Source organism: Hippocampus bargibanti, linkage group LG02 (assembly GCF_051943395.1).
Source record: "Hippocampus bargibanti isolate YZ-2025 linkage group LG02, ASM5194339v1, whole genome shotgun sequence".
NCBI classification, from domain to species: Eukaryota; Metazoa; Chordata; class Actinopteri; order Syngnathiformes; family Syngnathidae; genus Hippocampus; species Hippocampus bargibanti.
The window spans coordinates 15,661,123-15,684,383 of NC_142735.1; the positions used below are offsets into that span (position 1 = coordinate 15,661,123).

The window sequence follows — 23,261 nt, forward strand, 5'->3', positions numbered from 1 at the left end:
TTGACCTTACAAAGGCATTTGACACAGTTAACCGTGACATTCTCTGGACCATACTGCAGAAATTTGGCGTCCCCTCCAAATTTCTCGGCATCCTAAAACAGTTCCACAGCGGCATGCAAGCAACTGTACTTGTTGGTGGCCAGCAATCTTCCCCGTTCCCTGTGGAAGTCGGGGTGAAGCAGGGCTGTGTACTGGGCCCTGCTATATTCAACCTGTTCCTGATGGCAGCTACGCTCCTCTTCCATAAGTCCATCCAGGAAGGTGGCGGCGTACAAATCCAATTCCGCCTGGATGGTAACCTGTTTAACATCAGACGCCTACAGGCCAAGACCAAGACCCTGATCAGCGGCATCCACGAGCTACAGTATGCAGATGATTGTGCTCTGCTGGCCCACAGCCCAGCTGCCATGCAAAATGCCCTTGATACCATGTCCTCCGTCTACCGATCACTCGGTCTCGTGATCAATGTAACCAAAACGGAGGTCATGGCAAAAGAGAGTTCTCCAACCCCAGCGTTCACCCTCAGTGGCACACCCCTCAAGGTTGTCCAACAATTCAGCTACCTCGGCAGCATTCTAACACCCTCCTGTCTAATTGATGATGACGTCCAGGCCCGCATCCATCAAGCCTCCAAAGCTTTTGGCAGATTGCGTACTCGTGTGTTCGAAAACAACCACTTAAGAACTCCAACAAAAGTCGCAGTCTACCAAGCAGTGTGTGTGTCCACGCTGCTATATGGCGCAGAAGCCTGGACCATCTATCGACGCCATGTGAGACGCCTTGATGCATTCCACATCAGGTGCCTCCAACGAATCCTTGGCATCACCTGGCAGGATCGTGTTCCACACACCGACATCCTTCAACGCACTGCCTCCACCAGTATCGAGGCCATACTGGCAAAGAGGCAACTTCGGTGGGTTGGACATGTCATCCGGATGCCTAGCTGCCGCTTGCCTCGACAGGTGCTTGTGTGTGTGTGTGTGTGTGTGTGTGTGTGTGTGTGTGTGTGTGTGTGTGTGTGTGTGTGTGTGTGTGTGTGTGTGTGTGTGTGTGTGTGAGAACCGGAGATGAGTTTCCTCCGTTGATCCCATATTGTTGTCCAGGTCCTGCTGTCCTCCCTGAAAGAAAATCCGATGGTAATGCGATCCCAATCAGGTACAGTGCAGACATTGTGAGATGGACAAATGGACACAATTGCAAATGCACATACACAAAGCAACCTGCTCTCATACCACTTTCACAAGCGAGGCATGCAGAAAAATTGTGGACATGGTGATTGTTATAATTAGTTAGATACAAATGCTAAATACATCCGATGTTATTTCATTTCTACGTATTCTTATCAATTGGTAAGTCCATATATGTATGTAGATTAGTTTTCTGTATATGTTAATTAGTATACATGTCATCATCATCATCTTGTACTTAGTATAGAATTAAGCCATCAATGACCATCACAAATGTAAATAAAGTGACTTTATTATACAGTGCAGTGTATTTCTTTCATTACAGTACAATATCACATTTATTATACATAGAATAAGGTATGTTGTAGTTTTAAGGCTTATTTAGTTGAAAAGGATATTTTATGGAAACCCGGGAACGGATTATTCCCATTTTAATGGTTTCCTATGGGAATTGTTTTTGGCTTACACACTCTGTCTGGGAGCCAATTAACTTCGTAAGCTGAGGTCTCACTGTAAATATTCATCATTGTATCTCGCAGATTATAGGTCCTTTCCAATGTGACATCATTCCTGTTGTTTATAAATGTTTGAGACGCGCGCTTGAGCGCGCTCTTGTCTCTCTGTCCTTTGGCCTAGCTTCTCCCCTGGAGAACATCCTCGAGCTGCCTGATAATAAATATTCCTTTTTTTGTATATCATCTTGCTTCCTGCTGATATAATATTTAGACTATACAAATGGAGAGCTGAACCAGGAAGAACAATATTTCACGCAACAGTGATGAGGAGGTTGTAGTCCATGTGTGGTGACGATGGACTTTTTAATTTACATTTTTTATGCAAAATATCATTCCAATAGAGAAAATTAGGAATCTCATTATACTGTATTGCTTCTTTATAACACACAAGGCATATCCGTCTCACTGATGTGTCCTAAAGAATATGCACCACACACATAAACATTGGTGTAATCAACCTGCAGGGCCCTCCAGCTATAATCACCACAGGAGGAAAAAAAGGCTCTTCCGCCAACATCATGAATACAGGGAGGAATAATCTACTGTTTTCCAAATATCATTAATCAAGTCTAATCTACAGTACATCTGTGCTGCCACGCCACCAACCAACAAACCACCCCAGTGATCCAGGCAGGGTAAGTGCAAAGGTTTGTTGAACACCAGACGATGCTGATGGAAGTTATGCAATTAAGGAGTTACATGACGATTTAATGCTTCAAGCAAAAATTAAGAGTACTGCGTGAAACCTTCTCAGTAAGTTTCCTCTTTTATTTCTTTTTTTCCTTTTTTTAAGAGGAACTCCAAGCTTGGTAAATGTGAACAACTTAGTAGAAATGAAATTTGTTTAAATAAACTGCCGTAAATATATATGCTACACGATGCAGTGAAGTAGCACAGTAAGGAAAATGTAGGACTTCAGAATGTCATATTAGAAGCAGAATATAAACCCATGAGCAGACAGGTTACAGATATGGAAAAATACCAAGTGAAAATAGAGAGCATGATTGGATGCAGAGGGCAGCAAAGAAATCTTCACACACATGGGGTTTAAATACTGATCGACATTGGGCCATATCCGATCCTATAAGTTCAAATGAACAACATGCCAAAACAGTTCACCACAGCGGCTGACAACAAGATAGACCCAACCAAAAATCCAATCACAACCAGTCAGAACAGTACCTCCCCATTAAAGGGCACTACCTGGTGATTCATCCATATTGTACAGTCCTTATAGAAAAGAAAAGTCAATGGTGAGCGACCTTGAGACCCATACACATTCTTTGGGGTCATTTGGTCAGAGGGTGGAAGGGGCGAGAGGTAAAAGGGGTGAAAGGAGAGAGAGAGTACAACCGCCAACTCAAAAAGCGAGCGCACGGGCCTTTAAATCACTGCGTCACTGAAACAGGTTTGGGTGCTGGTGTGATGTCTTTTGCAGGATTAGGGTCTGGTGGCAGCTGCGGGTTATGCATCACAGAAACTGAGAGGATTGGCTGCTGTGCTTGAGCCCATGGGAGTTGAATCATGTAGCGGTCGCAGCACCACCAAAGCAAAGTTTGGTGGCGGCTACAGGACTTGTACCATGGAACCGAGACTGATGGTAGCCACAGGACATGCGCCACTGGAACAGGAATGGGTAAGGATAAGTTACAGTCTCTAGGGGTTTTCCATCAATCACACTTGTGGTGAGTGTGAGTCCAAAGTCTGGTTCCAGTTGTTCAAGTTCGACTTCTCACGAATCCAAAATGGGACTGTATAGTGCCACTTAGCAGTTTTTTTGACGACGATACGAGTGCAGCGTGTTCTACCGGAAACAAATTCCTTGTGTGTTCTACATACTTGGCAATAAAGATGATTCTGATTCTGATACTACTCCAATGAAGGCTGCTTGATCTTGGCTGGATGGTCATCGTGTTGATGGTGGTGGAAAGGTTGGTCATGTGTTGGTCATGTGTGCTGATCAGTGCTTTGAGTCTACTAGGACCATGGCAAGTCAGAATGTACGGTCACTTGAAGATCACAATTTGGACCCGGACATTTTAGTGGAAAAATAAAAAGACATTACACACACAAATACAAAATAACAACAGAGAGCACGGCTGAATAAAACAGTCACGGCTGAATAAAGCATGACCTGACAATGTGACACTGATCAAGACAAACTTAAATATTGAGAGACGTCAGGCCATGCCCAATCAAACAACATAAAAACAATTTAAAAGACCAAATAAACTAACCAAATCAACTGACAAAATCAACGACGAAACTCAAAACTGTTGCAACCACTCAACACAAATAATCTACGTATTAAAATTAACTATACATACTTGTAAAACATTAACAGTTTACACTTCTTCCTGCATATTTGGCCTTCTACCAATGTCCACCTATCTGCTCACTTAAATTAAATACTTGCTGCAGATAGGGACCTCCCGCCTTCAGGGTCAAAGCAAGTCAGTGATGTCATCCAGAAGAAAAGTCGGTGGCCCTCTAGGAGCCTTTGGGGATCCCTGTGGCGTGCCTGTGTCAAGAATGATCATCAACGAGCCATCAGACTGACAGGCGGTGGCGCAGCCACCTGCAGGAATACAAGTACTCAGGCCACTGATGGAAATTGTGCAAGAGTTTGCCATGTTTTCATCTGTACATGCTGTCAACATACCTGCAGAGTCTATGCAATCCTTACAGGGGTCTTTTGGTTTTAATTTCATTTAACTTTGATGTGGATGAAATGAAGAAATACTGTCTTTTTGAAGAATTTTAAAACGGAATTCAGCTTAATCTGGTGTCAAACTAGGAGAATTTGTGACAGCACTCCTAATCATCTCATTAAGACCCGCCATGTCAAACAAACGAACGAACGAACGAACGAACGAACGGACGAATGAATGAATGAATAAATAAATAAATAAATAAATGCAAACAAACTCAAAGCAACACTTGTTCTCCTTTTTCCCTGTTCCCTTTATCCAACCTCATTTCATGCTGTTTTTGTCCTCAATAACGCTCCTGAAGTTCCGTAAGGCCGGGATAGCACTGCAGGAGTAACATCGATTCTCTTCCCACCTTCACATCCCATCTCAAAACCCACCTATTTAAAATTTTCTGTGTAGCTCTACCTCTTGTTTCTATTTATAATTGTATTGTATTTATTGTATCCTATTTATAATTGTATTATATTTATTATTGTATCTATGCTTGTCTGTGACTGTAAAGTGTCCTTGAGAGCTTTGAAAGGCGCTTGAAATAAAATGTATTATTATTATTATTATTATTATTATTATTATTATTATTATTATTATTATTATTATTATTATTATTATTATGAGCTTGATCAGGACATATGTTACATTGTTTGTGCTCTTTGACAAGAGATGACCATTGTGGTAACGATAACTTGCGCGTGAGTTTGATTAAAGTGAAGGAGAGTTGCACAATGTCATCTGCCTCAGTCTCTCTTCCCAGCCCATCTGAATCCAGTGGCAAGACAGAGTCAAGACGGCTGGGGATGGGTCGGGATGCAGTGGATGACCACAGTGTTCTACGTGTCTCACTGTGCCGCACTTGTGCTCCACAACGCTTTGCTGGGCCCACCTTCATGCCCGTTGAACCAGTCTAGTGGTTTCCTCCATGCAATCTGCTCGGTCCAGGCTTTACATGTGTAGGTAGACAGGCCCTACAATAACCTAATGTCTTTGTGGCATGCTCACTTAGACAGGGAGGTGGCTGGGACGCTCTATTTTTATTCCAAGTGCACGTCTCGCGCATTGCCCAGTCTAACTGCGGGTGGAGTTTTTTTTCTTTGGGTATTTTGTTAGACTTTGCTCCAGTACCATTGGAGTCAATGGTGTTTCTGCGTTTTTCATGCAGATAATGATAAACTTTAGTGGCAATCCTCATCTTCAGGATAGTCAGAGCAGAGTATCCCCAACACCCTGTGCTTGAAAGCACTGAATCAGAACTAGTCTTGCAGAGGTCAGAGCATGATATTGAGAGGTAAACTTGGAGCTTCTGATTATTTTAATTTGTTCAATAAATTAATTTCAACAATGACCCTGAAGGATTGTCCCACAATGGTGACATCTTTATAAATGAAATGCTACGACACCAAACTTTCACATCGATGGCGCACTGGGTTTATCTGCCTGCTCCTTGACCAAACAAACATACAGTAAATGGCATAAGACCATCTGTGCTTCAATTTAGACCAGCTTTCTGCAAGTCTACTGAGGCATAGCGCATCTACCAAATTCACAAACATTTTGAGCTAGACCACTGTCCCGACACGAAAATGTCAACATGCCTGCTTATATGCTGAGCACAGACAACTTTCTGTTACTAAATTGTTAAATGAGTCCATGGTGAAGTAATTTGTGGGCCGGAACGCCTCAAAGACGCAAGACTAAACTTGCACTGGCAGGAACACGACGTTTTGCCTATTTATACACAAAGAACATTCGTGCCAGTCTAATTGAGAGGCACATAAGATATTTTCTTTTTAATGTTGAAAATACAGATATTCCTTCGCTGAGTTTGTCCAGGTTTCTCCATTTACTTTGTTCGCTGAAATGAATTTGTTGCTGAGTGTGGTTATTCCGAGGGCTGAACATTTACTTATACTTTATGACTTACTTATGCGCAAATTAAGCTTATGTCAAATTTACTTTCAAACTCAGTCATTTTTTCTCATGCCCCACATTTCATTGTCTACCAAATAATGAGTCACCCATCCACACATAGCTATACGAAAACAAACCAAGTCACACTCCCACAGAGGAACCGAATGAACATAAAGCCTCCTTTCTAATTATTCACAAAGTGACTTGTGAGTGTTGCAGTTAATGGATCACAGAGTGAGTCACAACACGTTCAGCTTGCCGTCATTTTCAGAGTAAAACAGACGGACACACATAATCAATTAGCTGGGGAGCACACATATGCCTGTTGCACGACTTGGGATCATCATAAGGTATCAATAGCTGCGGAGGACAGTCTGGCCACACACTGATGGCAATGCCTTCCATATTGGGTCAGTGCAGTCAAACAGACAGACGGATGTCTGGAATTGCTGATGGCTCCACACTGATTAATTCGGGGAGATGATGAGGGAAGGGTGAAATCTGAACACAGTGATGGGAATAATCAGAGGCAGTGAGCTGTACTTTCCCCGACATTTAAATACGGTGACCAGAAGCTATTATAGTCTCTGTTCAAATTCATCCTCAGCATCACAGTTCACCCACAGCAAATACCGCCCCCACCCATTTGAAAACACTTTTTCACCTTAGATTCCCCTTTGAAACTTTGCACGCAAATTCTGCTTGAACTCGTTTTGTTTGTAGCTATTGGGCTAGAAGTACATACCATCCACATAGTTCCAACAATTTCAACAATAACAACGCAAACAACAATTCTCGAGTTGCCGTGAGGGAGGTGGAGTGCCTCATTTCTCCATGGTTCCTCGCTTGATTACATTCCTTCTTTTCCGCATTTCTATTCCCAATGTTTTTATGATTTTGTTTCAAAGGTGTGATGGTTTATCCTTTCCATATGGAAGTGATTTGTGGAAATAAAAAAAGTTAATCAAGAATCAATCAATCAATATAGTAAGGTAATGTAAGGTATAGTAAGGTAATGAAAAACAAGATTTTTACCTCTGGCTATCCTTCTCACCTCTCTACTCATCCCTCACCTCATTTTTTTAACATCCAAATCCTTCCATCACCCTCTTTCTGGTGGAGCATAGTAATCCCATTAGGATCAATATTCCAGGCGAGTGAGCATCCTTTCACTGCAGCAATTACAAACCTTTAGAGACATAAAGGAGAGCATTTCTTCACAGCTCAGATCATCAATCAACTGTTTAGCTTCAGAGGCACAGGCTTTGCATGTGTGTGTGTGTGTGTGTGTGTGTGTGTGTGTGTGTGTGTGTGTGTGTGTGTGTGTGTGTGCGTGCGTGTGTGTGTGTGTCCATATATGTTTGAGTGTGTGTGTGTGTGTGTGAATGTGCTTTAGTGAGTGTGAACATCTTTATTCTGAATTGTTTTGTTTGTGTTATTTACATGACTGTTGTTACAGATCATATTATGGGGAGCCGTGAATACATGAGAGTTTCTCCTCATCTGCTGCTACACCAGTGTTAAATCACATCCCCTGTGTATGGATGTATTAGTATTGTCCACAGAGGGAATGCACACACAGCAAAGCTTGGGTGTGTAATAGCCATGGGTTAATATTTGATGTCTTCATGCTATCTCCCACACTCATGTTATCCCTCCGCCATTCTCTTCTTCCACACCACTATGCGATTCTGAGCCGTATCGCCCACCCCTTTTTTTTACAGCGACAATCTTTGGCATGTGCGGCAAACACACTTAATGCCAATTCAACCAAATGGTTGAACTACTTTCTTTTGACAGTTGTGGAGCCTTCCTGTGATTGTAATTGCACAAAAAAGCAGTTTCTTGCCATGATGAATAGCACAGCTAAAACATTCTCTCTGTCTCCCTCTAAATAGCCTTGGTTCCTTCGTCTCTGCCTCTAATGAGGTGGCATGACTGACAGAAATGGCGAGGGCATATCAGTTCTCATCTTGTCAGCTCTGTGGCCACTTGTGCCCCTCAATGTCATAAGGCTGCTCTTTGCCCAAAGGCCTCTCCGCCTTCCAACTAGCTAACTGCTCCACGACCCCCATCTGGCACGTCTCGCCCAGAGACAAAGTCAGCCTCAGTTGGTGTTTCTCTGCAGGCGCAATTGATGGCCAACTCCAGATTCCGGGTTGGCCGCAACAAAACTAGGGTCACGGGAAAAGACACTTTATCAAATGGAATCCGCATCGTGACTCTACGGAGGAAATGCAATTCGAGTCCAGGTCAGACTTTTAAGAGAGTATAACAATTTAATCAGCTGTTTATCGGCGCATAAAATAGAAAATGCTCCACTTCAGGACGAATGCCGCTGTGTGTGTTACAGTGAAAGGCCTCTTAAAACAAGTGCGTTCGGAGACAACATCAAGAGCGTCTGAGTAAATGACAGTTCCAAATGGTGTTCTATTTTTATTGAAAATGCAGAATTCCATTGTACCCTGTGGCTCACACCGTCATTCAGATTATTTGCCATGAAAAAAATCAATTAGACTATCATTAGACCAAGCTGATGATGAGGTTCTGTTTATCGTTAACTGCACATTAGTTGATTCTTCATTTAACAGGCAGCGCCTCATTTACTGATGATCCATTTAACAAATGTTGTTCTAAAAGTTTCTCAATGCGTTGAGTTTTGAATGTATTTGTCTTGTGTTGCACACAGTTTCCATGCTAATTTCATTTTAGAGACGACAGATGCAGTAAAAAGTGAAAAACAAATGGAGGGGCTGCAGGCTTTCTGTTATAAGGTTGTTCTACAAATGAGCTACGATCGTAAGTCAATATGTAAAACAAAAACAAAAAAAACATTACTATACAGCACATAAAAGACCATGTGAAAGATGGCATCCTGGTTGGCGGATTAAACTGTGAGTCGGACAGGCTTCTCTGCAGCACCGGAGCGCCGCAGGGAACAGTCCTGGCTCCATTCCTCTTCACCCTCTACACCTCGGACTTCAACTACAACACCCCAACCTGCCACCTTCAGAAGTTCTCTGACGACTCAGCTATTGTCGGCCTCATTACAGAGGGAGACGATAGGGAGTACAGGGGACTGACAAAGGACTTTGTGGACTGGTGCCAGCAGAATCACCTCCAGATCAACACTGGCAAAACCAAGGAGCTGGTGGTGGATTTCTGCAGGAAACAATCGTCACCTGCACCATTGAACATCCAGGGTTCGGACATTGAGAGGGTGACCTCCTACAAGTACCTGGGTGTTACTCTCAACAATAAACTGGACTGGACAACAAACACGGATGCCTTAATCAAAAAGGGACAGAGTCGCCTCTTCCTCCTCAAGAAACTGAGGTCTTTTGGAGTTCAGGGGTCACTCCTAAAGACTTTCTATGACTCTGTGGTGGCATCAGCCATCCACTATGGCATTGTCTGCTGGTCAGGCAGCATCACCACCCGGGACAGAAAAAGACTGGAGCGCTTTGTCAAGCGGGCCAGTTCTGTCGTGGGCTGCTCGCTGGACTCTCTAGAGGAGGTGGGCAACAGACGGACGCTAGCTAAACTAAAAGCTATGACGGACAGCCCCTCCCACCCCCTCCTGCCCATCCTGACAGCTCTGGGTAGCTCCTTTAGCCAGAGACTATTACACCCGCGCTGCAAGAAGGAGAGGTACCGCCGCTCGTTCCTACCGACTGCTGTCAGGCTTCACAATTCCCAATGATCACATGTGAAAAAAAAAAAAAAAAAAAACTGGACACTTGTAAATACGGGTTGTTGCAATATATCTAAATGCATCTCTTGATTCTGCACTATGTACAGTCTTGTTTATAGAACGGTTTTTGCACATCTACATTTGCACAGTATACAGTTGACATTTTTATTTTGTTATGCTTAGAATATCTTGTTTTCTATCCTTTCACTCCCACCCCAACCCCATCCCTCTTCAATTGCTGCTGTGGACTGCAAATTTCCCCATTGCGGGACGAATAAAGGTATTCTGATTCTGATTCTGATTAAATGCTAACAATATTAATGACAGCAAATGCCAGCGGGACTAGGCCAAGTCGAAAGCCACGCCATCATTCAATTAGGCTTTCCTTCTACACACCACAGAACTAGGAACAGATTGGATCCTATAGAGCCAGCACTGGCTGTTCTTTGCCTTCATCCCAATTCTGTAAATCTCTAAATACTAACACTCACAAAATGGACACTGCAGTTGTGTGAGGATCACTTCACAGCCTTTTGATACCAAACTTGGCTTTTTGTCCTCTTCATCCATTTTTGGTGAATATAGCAAATTCTACTAATGTACAGTACACCACAGTCTATTACATTATCTCACTCCCACAAGACACCAGAGTGCAAAATCTAATACCCCCTATTTCTTCTTACTTCTTACAAAATAAAGAAGATATTTCATGAAAGTTTTGTGAAGACAAAGTATTTCTTCTATTCAAATTCACAATAAAACATTTCAAGGCCCAATCACCGAATTGACCATTATTTCATTTTGAGAAGTTGTTTCAAAACATGTTTGGATGCCATGGTCCAATTCAAGTCCAAAACAACTTTTGTAAAACATTAAAATAATGATACAAGACATATTTAAAGAAAATGGAACATTGCAATTTGGGCTGAACACAGTAAAATCGAAAGAGTCTGTGTTCTTCTGCCCTGCTCATGTTTATGCTGTGAATAAATATGCACTGACATTCTGAAAGCCACAATCAAAGCTCTGCTTGTCTATCGGACGACTGTCTTGGTTGACCGATGAAGAGAAAAGTAGCAAGAGGCTGAGGGGCGCACGAGAGAAAACAAGAACAGAATGCAGCATGTGCTTGTTTGCCACAAGAAGAGAGGTGAGGAGATTCTGCCTTCTAAAGATAGATGGAGGTGACAAAAACTCTGGCCAAACAAAAGAGGAGATACTGTTAGTTTGTATGTACCTGTGTGCGTGCTTGTTTGTGTGTGTGTGTTCGTGTGATTAGGTCATATGTGCACACCAGCAGGGAATTGTGTAGGTGAATGACAGGGTGTAATAAGAAATGTGACCTATTGATTGGTTGAAGAATGATGTCTCAGCTTTTGAGAGCAGCGATGGTGCTGAGACTAAAGAGTTTGTCAAGACAACAACACAGCAACATATTACATTCCAGTTGACTTTAGCTTTGATTTAGACACATTTAACTTCTAACATGCATGTCTGTGACAGATAACATCCGTTCATGATATAACGATATTGAGTTGTGTGAGTCTTAAACAGAAGAGTCAGTGGTCTTTGCCAGATTGGCAATCCAGTAAAATGACTGTGCTGTTAAGAGGATCAGCAGACCATCCAAGAGAACAACACATGTTGAAACTTTCTGCTCCACTTGTACAATTAAACCACTTTGATTTATAAGGGCTTTGAAGCCTGTGCCGACTCATTCACGGGAGAAGATGAACAGTACCGAACTGCACTATGAACACAGAGCAAAAGTAAAAAAACATTTTGCGCCTTTGATCTCGCCACCTTTTATAAAAGGAGGGAGTTGCTGCCAACGAGACAGGGAGGATAAAAGAACACAACTTGACCTTGATGATGTGGCTTGACTTTCGGGATTGGTCATGAGAGAAGATGACAAGAGAACGCATGACACACCTGATAACGCTCGCTCTCCTTTGACTTGTGACCCGCCGTGTAAACAGAGATAAGAGGAGACACAACACCGGAATCCTATGGATGGACCAAACAGTTTAAATGCGAGGAAAGGGATTGATTCGTTGACCTGACCTGGACTTAGATGTCAATGAGATGGATCGAGGAAGAACATCAAAAGTTATCTCCTTGATTATTTTTGTGTGTGTGCGTGTGGGTGTGTGTGTGTGTGTGATAAACCGCGTGGCTCTTGGTCAATTATTAACAATTATGTTTAACATCCTCAGGGGAATCAGAAATATTTTTTTATCTAATGAAGAAATAGCATAGTTCTATTCAGGCCAATTTCCCGCGGAATAGGACGGCTATGTTAACTCAAACACAAACGTTGGTAAAATGACAGAGTTGGATGGGCTGCAGGAGTTCAATAATGAGACATGATTGTTTAAAAAAAATATAGAATCCTAGTTGCACTTTTAGATTTTTAGAGCATTTAATTTATACTTACAATTATTGATTAGGGTAAATTATGTGTCCTTTTTTTGCACAGCGCAGAGAGAAGTGGACCACATGTTGGTAACCAAAGACAGATGTCAAAGTGATGGGACACACACACAGTGACTGCACCCCAGAGTCTTGTGGGTTAATCGTACCATCTGTTTATTTTCATCCATACAGCCAACCAGATTGTTTCTTCCACTTAACCTTCTCTTCCAGAAATGTTTCAGCACAATCAGGATCGACTGTCCCTCCATATGTGATGTGTTGTGATCACTAAGACAATCTTGCATTACCGTGGCCATGTTTTGGTCCGTTTATTATCCTAATTCATTTTATATATACAGTATGTTGTTGCACCGATGACCATTTTGTGTTTGGGAGCCTTTTACTGAGCATCTTCATCTTTATTAAGTTCATAGAGCTGCTTGTTCTGTAGCCACAAGGGGACATAAGCCGGTCTCTTCTTGTTCCGGTCCCAAGCCCGGATAAATACAGAGGGTTGTGACAGGAATGGCATCCGACGTAAAAGCTTGGGCAAAACAAACATACGAACCAAACCTCTGAAGATGGAGGACACTGATTCGCTGTGGCGACGCCTTAAAGGGAAAAGCCGAAAGGAAAGGAAAATTTAATATACAGTGATACCTAGGTTTACGAACCCCTTGGCTTACGAACTTTTCGGTTTACGAACATTAAATTTACTTTGGGATACAAACTATTTTTCGGGATACACACGAAGCTGCCACAATGAGTAATGTGTCATGGGGTTTACAGAGAGAGAGCGAAGCCGTTCTCCAAAAAGAAAATGACTGCCGACTTTTTTTTCTCCTCTATTCCCCGGCCCTTGTCTTCGGTTAAAGCCGTGTGATTGGTCAAGAAGGCAGCAATGAGGGGAGGTGGTTTAAACATTAAAGAGACAGGTAGACGACAGTGAGAGAGTTTCAACTTTGATAGTTCAAAGGCATAACGTAGACTGCAAGGTTAAAATATCCCATCAATCAGGCTCCACAAACAACCTGCACAAGCCATCTGTACACTTGATGCAAAAAGCTAGCAACCCAGCTAAACAGAACACAATTGACGAGGAACTAGATAAAATTATCACAGAGAAAGCACCTACAAGGGATCATTCCTCAAGATGGTAAAAGAAGAAGGTTATGTTCCTCATCTCTGAACAGTAGCCCAAATGGAAATGTATGATACTGATGATACTTGCGCAGCGTGTTCTACCGGAAACAAATTCCTTGTGTGTTCCACATACTTGGCAATAAAGATGATTCTGATTCTGAAGTGTTTAATGCTGAGGAAACTGGCCACTTCATTCCATCAAGCCATCAACGACCATCACAAAGGTAAATAAAATGACTTTATTATATAGTACAGTTTATGTCTTTAATTATAATGCAATAGCACATTTATTATACATAAAATAAGGTCGATTTTGTGTAGTTTTAAGGCTTAAAAAATAAGAAAGTAGAACATTATGTTTTATGGGGACCTAGGAACGGATTATTCTCATTTTGATGGTTTCCTATGGGAAATTATTTTTTGGGATACGCACTTTTCGCCTTACACACTCTGTGTTGAAACCAATTAATTTCATAAGCCAAGGTATCACTGGATATTTACTTGCATCTTTAGCTGAATTGAAAAGTGCCTGAAACTGTACCAACACCAAAACACGACCCAGCGTTAGGACATAAGCAGAGAACAAAAGTCTTGGGACTAGGTTCGAAACTGTTGCAATCTGTTTGCATAGCATCATCCACTGTGGCAACCCATCTGTTGAGAAAAAAAATCATGCCCATTGTGTTGAGATCACGTGATATTGGTTGGTGTGATATTGGTTGAAGAGAGTATATCATGACTTCATTGGCCCTTGATTTCAGAAGATCTGTTATCCATAAAATAATCTCCAGTGTTTCTTCCTTCCAACATTTACAACTGAGCATTGACAACCAATTCCCCATCCAGTGTCCATCAAGACAATCTGGCTATCTGATGAGATCCAGTAGATGGATGAAGGAAATGCATATACACTATTAGGAATAAGATTGGAAAGATGAAGGTGAGGGTAGGGAGTAGGCTCAGAACAACAATGAAGAAAATCACGAGATAAATGGGTGCTATTTCGGTGGCGGGATTTATGTACTGTCAACATTACCCCCATTATTAGGGGAATCCAATTACTGGGTGCCGATCCTCTCCACTTTCCTCCCAAGTAAGGACGGGGGAGCAAAAGAGTGAAGGATAAAATGTACTCATACAACTTGTGAGGACGGTCAGAGACACCTCTGTTTAATTTGTTAAAATTCCATCACATATTTCAAAATTAAAAAGACGGGAGGTGGAGCACACTCCAAGTAGATAGCTGGCGATCGGGAATTGAGCAAGACAAAAAGAATATTTTTAAAGGACAAAGCTGAATACTACTGAATATGTAAGCGCTGTAAGAAATTATGGAATGGAGATAGGGAGGGGTGATTTCTAAAGATGGAATCTCCCACTAGATTTATTTGCATGCACCTCCACTTTGTCGCCTGATAAATTATACATGAAGGATGCAAAGACAATAATTATGGGGCATTTCAGTGCAGAACAACGGGATGAGGACAGACGTGGCGGCAAAGGAGCGGAAAACTCCTGTCGGCCAAAAAATTCTCAGTGGAAAGATCTCTAGAGGGTGCTAAGAGGGAAGGAATCATAGTGCATTATGATAATACAATGGATGCTGCTTAAGTATACTGTACGTGGTGGGTGGTCCAAGTTAGTCTCCACACTGAACAATGCATGCTCTATTCATTTAAAAAAAATGCCCTCAGGTAATGACAACTTTTGCCTCATTTGAATGCTTTTATGACTTTACCTGCAGCTCCACGCCAAAGACATGTACATAGCTTGATGAAACTCCTGTCTGCACCATCTACTCCCTGTCTCCCCCAACCCCTGCATGTATGTGTGTGCCTCTTCACAATGCATACTTTTACTTTGCTCTGTATAATCGTAATATCTATTAAACCGTCATCGTCTGGATGAACATTTGGCATGCTGTGTGCAAATCCCAAGTGTGTATGCGCGAGTGTGAATGCAAGTGTGTCGTGGAGTGAGCGCAAAAGAGAGACAGCGAAAAGCTGCACAATCTATAAATGAGAAAAAAAGGGGTGGAAATGGAAGCAATACAAATTGACAATCTAACACACACAGACACAAAAAAACAACAACAACAACAAAAAACAGCTGACATAAAATCAAGGAGCGCCTCCTCATGTACTGCCCCCTGGTTGAGGTGTACCAGCGTGTGTCTGCTCAGCATTTCATCTCATATTCCATGAGGGTCGTAGCAAAGCTGGGACATGAGCAGCCAGCGATCGCAGTGGTACTGTGGTACCCTTACGCACAGCCACTTAACCCAGGTGAACTCTCTCACTCAGTGCACTCAATAGCGAAACTGGCAAAAATGGAAAGCCCGCAACAGCATGCTGCTTAACATAAAAGCTATAGAAAGACGCAGAGGCTTGTTAATACTATGTCCATGGTCAATGGACTCATCCTCTATGGATAAGTGTATAAGGCAATGTGAGGTTGCGTGTGTGTGTGTGCGCGCGCGCGCGTGTGTGTGTGTGTGTGTGTGTGTGTGTGTGTGTGTGTGTGTGTGTGTGTGTGTGTGTGTGTGTGTGTGTGTGTGTGTGTGTGTGTGTGTGTGTGTGTGTGTGTCTATGATCCACAGTGGCTAGCTGGAGGCAATGCCTTAGTACATGGCACCATCAGCTCTAAGGTAAATAGCGCTGCAGTCTTAACTGTGTCCTCATCCTAATAATGCACACACGCACATACACATACACACACACACGCTCACATGCACACACAAATACACACGCACACACTGAAATGAAAGGTCAATTTCTTCCCACACCACTGCTCTGGCCAAGAAACCTAAAGTGATTGATTTGACTGCATTCTATTACACGATGAATGAGAAGAATGGAGGAAAATAAAACAAAAAAATGAGAATGACACTCAGAGACAAACGCCAAGAAGTTATTGAATCGAGTCAGAGGTGGCCAGTTGGACAGGAAGGAAATCAATTCGCAATTCATGCTGTATGATCGACACTGGCCATATAAATTAGCAGAAACCATCCGTGTCATCATGCGATATTATCTGTGGCGCACACTTGAAATTCTGTGTGAACCTGGTATGGTTGACGCGTGAAAAGAGAAGTGCGATTGGATCACTCTATTCTGGTCATGGTGTCGGAAGACGGAGATTTGTGTGAACAGATGGTGTTTACCTAGTAGCAGGTTGGTCGGATCACCTAACCACCCCCGGTCGGCCGACCATACCATTTTAGAACACGTACACCAAATACAAACAGACACGCAGCCACCTTGCTATGTGAAGAACAAAAATGGACCGTTATGCATGACACTCCTCTCGTGTGAACGAGCGCTGATAAGTTGCTGTCGGGGAAAGGATTGGGATAAACGAGGGGTGACGGCAAAGATAGTAAAAGGCATAGAGAAGAGCAGCAGAATGGGGCCCTTGGTCTCTCTTTCCTGGTCTGTAGTTATGTAGGTCATGTTTTCCTTGGGCTGCAGAGTATAGGAATTTGTAAATCTAACGTAATAAGGCATTGGGCCTGCAGCGACGCCTCCAAAAATGGTCTCTCCTGCTCATTTTCTGCAGCCCATTGCGCAGCTAGCCAGGCGGCGCCAGGTGATCTGGGAAGGGAAAATAGAATGCGGATGGATAAATAGACGAAGGAGGGTTGATTGATTTTCACTTTCAGAGGATGAGAATATGAAAAAGTATGTAATATATTCATATTTCCATCAACAGTCAATAGACTCAAAGAGCGTGCAATCTTCAAAGGATATATTTGCGGCCTGTGAATTTGAGAATAACCAGACGTGTATTTGTATTTCATGCCACCTTTCAGAGACATTTTTTTCTTTGCTCTTTTATGTTGGAGTTGGGTAAGAGGACCGAGGCAGAATGACAATACCCTCTCATAAATAATGTACCTATCGCTTTGACCAAAAGGGAGAAAAGAGAAAAAAGGAGGAAGGGCAAAATTGACCACTTCTACCCCATTTGGGGATGCTTTCTTGATGACTGTGCATGTCCTATCTGTGTGCAACACACACACAAGCAGACAAAGAAGGCCTCACGGCAGGGTGTGGTTTGACAGCGCTCTCCACCGACCAGTTTGTGTTGCTAAAATAAGGCAGTCTGGAAAGAGGTGAATTCCCCTTGAGTGGGACGCAGTAGAGCACTAAAAGCTAAGTGGAGATGGAAAAAGCCTCTAGAACCAAGGTAGAGAGGGAAAGATGAAAGACTAGTAGAGGAGGAGAGGAGTTGAAGAGGAGGGAAGACCATTGGGGGTAGTTGCTTGGGGAGAGTGCAGGAGCGCAGAGGCATATTCGACGATATGCATTTTAGGCGTAGTTTGTGGTCGGAGATACGAAATCCCGATCGATGAAACATGTGGGACTGTTGCACTTTTTCCTCATTTGGAATTGAAACATTTCACACATTCTCATATTTGGTAAACATTGATTCATGATCTAAATCGGCACTTAAAACAACGCCTGTACAAAGCTAAGAATGCATACCAACTATGACAGTATGTTGTGGGTGACTTAATAGAACACTTTTGATCTATTCGGCTCACAGCAACCAGCCTCCCCACATACTTGAACTTCAATGTCACTCCCTATCTCGCTGCCCTCGGTCACTCTGTACATCCCTTTCCCATTACAATCCTTTGTACCCCTGCAGGAAGGCCTGGTAAATAAGTAAGAGGCGGTAACACCTTGTCTACATGACCGGAATGTTTCGACAAACATACTCAGGAGATTAATACGTGGTTTTATTAATTTGCAAGGACCGATATTTTCAATGCAGCTCATCTTAAATTGAGAGGTGACGGCAAAATCTTTGCTTGACAATTCGGAAATGACAAGTGAGGCTTTGTGTGTGTGCGGTCATGGCTGGGTTATGAAGCAAAAACAAGCCAGCCGAGTTATGGTCTGTGTAGTAAGGGGCTTTTAGCACTTGACTGCTGACTCTACTCTTACAGCTAGTCTTTTTTTTTTGGCCGGCTATTCTAATGAAACATCAAGTCAGATGTCGACTCAACATGGATGCTCTTCTCACCCCGTTGCAGTACCACTGTTTCAATCTTACGGTCGGTGCAAATATAACTGATAGTGAGATATGGGTGCATGAGCACGAAGGGAAAGGCAAAAAAAAAAAAAAACGCCTGTAAACAACTTTTGCCTGATCTCAGACACACAGAGTTGTTGCTCTGGGAGCAGCAAGGGACCAAAGATAAGTGATAAGACGAAGGTGTTTGACGGGAAACACTCCACATACCGTTGTTTTTCTGTTTCCATCTGCAAATTCTTTTACCCCTGCAAGCCACCGTGTGTGTTTTAGTGGGTGAACGACTGCCACAGTCCTATAGCCTCCCGAGAGAACTCACTTCAAACAGACTTGAGAAGCATTGCTGAGGGTTCACTCAATGGCTGCGTGTATGTGTGCACAGCGCACACATTTGTATCCAGACCATACCGCCAATTTACCTTTTAGGTACCTCATCTGCTCTGTTATCTCTCTTTTCATTCCACGACACACATATATTCGGATCAAAGTAGTACTGTGTCACATCATATTTAATGCTCCTCTCGTTGTCAGATATAATTACACAATGATGTCCGTTGAGCAGGGGATATTGAGTCCTCCCTCCCCCAAAAAAATAACACTAATAACAAACAAACACCCCTGATTGCTCCCGGGCGTGTGCATGTGCTGTCATCTCATATCAGAGATTTTTTCTACAGAATTACAGACTCTTTTGCCCACTGATGTTCGTAACTTTCCATGTTCTCCACGTAACTTTTGGGGGAAAAAAAGCCAGGGGAGGCTTTGAAGCGTTGTGCAGCTCCAAATTAAATACATATAAATACAAAACGCTTTGAACAGTCAAATGGCAATGACTCAACTCTCATTACATTTGAGTGTCGCTACACGTGAACAGCCATGTGTGCAATTAGGGACGTGAGAGAGCAAATACTTTTCGCGCACAAATAAACAAATACACTAAAGGTGCAGGGAGGATTTGTTTCCATTCTCACATTGCAGAATCGTTGCAATGTGTGAGTGATGTGTCGTTCGTGCATGAGCCCGTTCTCCAAACAAGGAAATGGTAGCGGACTTTTTTTGTCCTCTATTCCATATATATATATATATATATATATATATATATATATATATATATATATATATATATATATATATATATATATATATATATATATATATATATATATATATATATATACATACACACAGTGATACCTCGGTTTACGAACCCCTTGGCTTACAAACTTTTCGGTTTACCAATGTTACGTTTATGAAAATTTTACCTTGGCACACTAAATATTTTTCGGGACACACACGGAGCTGCCACAATGAGTGATGTGGCGTTCGTGACCGAATCCGTTCTTCTAACAACAAAATGGCAGGCGACTGCATTTATTTCTCTATTCCCCGCCCCCAGTCTTCGGTTAAAGCCACGTGATTGATCAAGAACCCAGCAGTGGGGTGGGGGGGGACATTAAAGAGACAGGCAGACAGAGAGAGAGTGACAGAAAACACACACACACACGAAAGGAAGATGGCCGAGTTTTAAACCAAAAAACAAAAGTGAAAAATAAAAGAAAAAACATAAAAAAGGTTAGAAAATGGATAGAAAACAGTGAAATTTAGACTGGTTTCAACTTTGAAAGTTGTAATGAGTGTAGACTGGTAGGTTAAAATATCCCATCAATCAGGCTCCACAAATAACCCGCACAAGTCATCTGTACACTTGATGCAAAAAGCTATCAACCCAGCTAAACAGATCACAGTTGATGAAGAAGTAGATACAATTATCACAGAGAAAGCACCTACAAGGGATCATTCCTCAAGATCAGGGGTGTCAAAGTCATTTTTTGCCGCGGGCCACATTGTAGTTATGGTTTCCTCTCGAGGGCCGTTATGAATTTGGGGAATCCATTAGAATGTTTAAATCCCTTCAAATATTACATATAGAGCACACAGCAAATTAATGAATAACTCGTTTTCAAATCTGAAGTAAAAAATAATGAATTTTATTGTGGTTGACATCCAAAAATATGAAATTTTGGCTCAGATTTTAGCAATCATCATGGAATTTAAAAAGTTTGATTTGCTTTCGCGGGCCGAAAAAAATGATGTGGCGGGCCGGATTTGGCCCGCGGGCCTTGACTTTGACACATGTGCTCAAGATGGTGAAAGAAGAAGGTTACGTTCCTCATCAAGTGTTTAATGCTGAGGAAACCGGACACTCCATTCCATCAAGCCATTAACAACCATCACAAAGGTAAATAAAATGATTTTATTGCACAGTACAGTTTATTTCTTTAATCATAATACGATAGCACATTTATTATACATAAAATAAGTTATATTTTGTGTAGTTTAAAGGCTTAGAAAATTAGAAAGTAGAAAATTATGTTTTATGGGGACCTGGGAATGGAATATTATCATTTTAATGGTTTCTTGTGCGAATTTTTTTTGGGGGATACACACTTTTTGCCATACACACTCTGTCTGGGAACCAATTAAGTTCGTAAGCCAAGGTCCCACTGTATTAGCCTCGACTATCTTTCCAATTCTTTCACTCCGACTTCTTACATCTCTGGATATTTTCTCCCTGCTCGCATAGTTTTGCCCGTGTACTTTGTCCGCTTACCACATTCCACAATTCTTACAGCATAGAAAAAAAATCCATAAATGACAAGTACAAACCTTGAATAAATAAATTGTTCTGTATTGGCAAGGCATGTTCAGATCATTTTCCATCCGTGTTCGCCTCAATCACCCTACCATCTCGATTCCACCCTTCTACCCGTCCAGTTTTTTCTCTGCAGGAAAAAGAGAGATGTCTACTTGCGGGTTAATCCTGAATTACATACCTAATCCTTTCATCATGTTGGGAAAACACATATGGTTGCAAGCACACACACACATACACATCAACGTTGACACATTTGCTTGTGCCTCACAGTTATAAAATTCATAACAGTCTATACATTAAATTATCAGATGTAATTTTTTTCAAATCAAATTTAATCTTAGCGGTGGAGTGGGTTGCGTTAACGATGTTGTTTGGGAGTAACGATGTTACTCAGAAATTTTCACCGGTGCACAAAGCCTCTGCCCTTAAAAAATACTCAGTGTTTTTACTTTCAGTTTGTGATTGTATGGTTTTGTGTGTGTGTGTGTGTGTGTGTGTGTGTGTGTGTGTGTGTGTGTGTGTGTGTGTGTGTGTTTCCGACTAGCTTGTAAATAGAAGGCGTAGTTGATCAATAGCAATCTCCGGCGAGCCTTCTCAACACAAATAGAAGCCCACCTGAGCTGGCATTCGGCCAATGCCATCGTTGCTGCATCAGGCTGAAAGCAAACATGTGCGCACGAACAACTATGCTTTCAGACGTCCATCAAAGATGCATTAGTGGAACAAAGGCAGAGAATCACAATGTGTGTCAATGAGAGAGCTCAAAACAGAGAAGTGAATACAAGTCCAAGAGCCATATAAATATTATGTGTGATGTGGTTAATTTGATCATTTCACGGTCTCATTTCACAGCCTCTTATGGCTCATTGTGTTTGTTCAGGTTTACCTCCATGCATGTATTTCTAATATTTCTAATATTAATTTTCAACATCCTATGCTGTGTCCTTCAAAATATCCTCTGGATTAGCCATTTTTTTACTTTAAAAGTAAAGCTGACTACCTGATTAGCCGTGATGCTACGCTTTCGTGTACCAGCCGCTGTCCTCAGCCCGTCCCTTAGAATTGGTCTCACATGAACGAGGTAGTGACAATCAGTGAAGGAAACACGAGATGGTGGCGTGGGGTGACTCAGTCCAGGTTGGAGACAGGAAGGCTCTCCTCCTCTTTTATTTTTTTAAATAATATGAATCACAAAGACCCAAAAAGAACATTTGTGGGAGGAGGAAGGAGGGAAGATAGCACAGAGAACGAAAGGGTTGAATAAGGCAGTTAAGGAAGCGTCATGAAGTCAGTGCTTTTGGGAGAGAAGGATATTAAAGCTGAAGAGTCACGTGTGAAGAAAATGTGAAGCGGCGGCAGCACCAGTGAGGCTACGGTGGCAGTGGAACATTATTTCAAAAGAAGAATTCGGGAACGGCACTCTACATCATATTTTGAATTCCCAAATAAATTTGTGAATGGCAGTGAATGAGTTAATTGACTCACTTTACCCCACTCAAGTTTTTATTTCACAGATATTGTCAAGGTTACATTTACAACCCTAACCTTCTTCCATTAAAACCCAATACATCCCCCTCTTTCACGGAGTGAGAAACCTTGAACGGAACCAAGATTTGCTCACACGGTAGGCAAATCGGAATTGTTACATCAATCCAGAAGTGCGTCTATGATCAGATCATCTTGACGGGGGTCCACCTACCAGCACCGTCTGCCTGTGCGTATTGCTAGGATTGCTGTGGTATGTCGCATGGGATAGGAAGAATCATGGTCACAGATTTTCAATCAAAAATATTTGAGTAGTGGAAAAGTGTGAATAAAGCATCAAAGCTGTACAAGCCTTTGCATTGACAGGTTGGTGCGCACAGGCATTCCGTGATATCACAAGTGCACAGATGCAACAAGCAATACGGAAACTGGAAGTATGTGTCAGTGACGTGCGGTGAGGTTCATGGCTGGTGAGGCACTGACGTCATTACAGTCAAGTTTACAAAC

The 23,261-nt window shown here is 42.2% G+C and overlaps 1 protein-coding gene and 1 long non-coding RNA gene across 4 annotated transcripts in view; one reads left to right on the forward strand and one right to left on the reverse strand.

Moving 5' to 3' along the window:
- The window catches only part of LOC148901689 (uncharacterized), a 52,434-nt gene extending 47,884 nt beyond the window's left edge, over positions 1–4,550 (forward strand). For all 3 annotated transcript variants that reach the window (XR_016114160.1, XR_016114161.1, XR_016114162.1), the window contains one exon: positions 3,141–4,550. This is a non-coding gene — a long non-coding RNA (uncharacterized LOC148901689). The remainder of the gene's footprint in view (positions 1–3,140) is intronic.
- Positions 1–23,261, reverse strand: part of LOC148901688 (teneurin-2-like) — a 234,314-nt gene that overhangs the window by 100,196 nt on the left and 110,857 nt on the right. The window lies entirely within an intron of this gene.